Consider the following 1160-nt stretch of genomic DNA (forward strand, 5'->3'; position numbering starts at 1 on the left):
GCATACTCAAAGAAGTCACACAAAGAACAACTTCAAAATAAGTAACGGACCCCACATTAGCAATGGCGGCTTGATGGTGAGTCCAGTCTTCAAGCTTCTCAGTTGTTTTGTTTGGCTTAATTTTGCTGATTAGCAAGATGACAGATCATCATCCTGACTCCAGCTAGATCAGTTGAGATCTCATGTCCATATCAATCAGAAAAGCAGAAACCATTTCAAGTATCTACAATACAGGTGATGGGGGAGCTGAGAAGCCACTGGGGAACACCAGGTACTCTAAAGATTAGCAAATGTGCAAAGCTGCTCCCACACCGGAGTGGGACAGATAAGGAGGCAGTGATGTTGTTAACGAGTCCCCGGCCAAGGTCACCCAATAGAAGCTGATGCCACAGTAGGGAAGTACATGGGAAGCTGCTGCCAACATAGCCCCCCAAGGCGAAGTGGGAGGGGGAGAAATACCCTGGTTTCTCCCCTCCACCCACCCTCCAGTCTCCCAGTGGCACCTCCCACTGGCCATCCCATCTGGAAGACACAGACACAGAGCCTGGGATACGGAGCCTGCAGGGCCCAGCCCCCACGTGCCATCTCAGCTGCATCACAGCAGCAGGCGCTCAGCTGCAAGGAAGCGCCTGACTGCAACCTGCTGTGCTGTGCTGCCATCAGCCTACACCAAGAGAACGAAACGCATCAGCACCACTTCTATTACTGACAAAATGGCGTCAAGATTGCCACTCATTACACAGTCTGTACCACTTCTGAAGACTCAGGAGAAATTTTTCTGCTGTTCTTAGTACCAAAAATATGTGTACTTCTCAGGAAATTAGGGAGATTGGGCTTATGGACACCGGATTGTGAAACTGCTCCAGCTTTCTGCATCACACTCTCAATCAAGCTAGTCCTCCCTGCACTGTTTTTACTTTTTCTTCTCTTTTTTGTTTTTAATATTTGCTATTTTGTACTTTTGCATTACCGTAAGCTGCCAAACAGTTTATGGAACAAGCAGGAAAGAAATACATACATGTATACACATATACCTACCCTCCAATAAGTAGTGTGCCTGCATAATTTTGAACACGGGCTAATGACAACCATAAGGCACCAACTTTGGTGTCATACAAAATTGGGTTTAAAGCCTGTCTATTAACTGCACATTTGTCAGA

At 46.6% G+C, this 1160-nt stretch overlaps 1 pseudogene; it reads left to right on the forward strand.

Moving 5' to 3' along the window:
- LOC103595794 overlaps positions 1–1160 on the forward strand; it is a 20260-nt pseudogene that overhangs the window by 5821 nt on the left and 13279 nt on the right.

This window comes from Galeopterus variegatus, unplaced genomic scaffold (assembly GCF_000696425.1).
Source record: "Galeopterus variegatus unplaced genomic scaffold, G_variegatus-3.0.2 Scaffold1848, whole genome shotgun sequence".
Taxonomy (NCBI): Eukaryota; Metazoa; Chordata; class Mammalia; order Dermoptera; family Cynocephalidae; genus Galeopterus; species Galeopterus variegatus.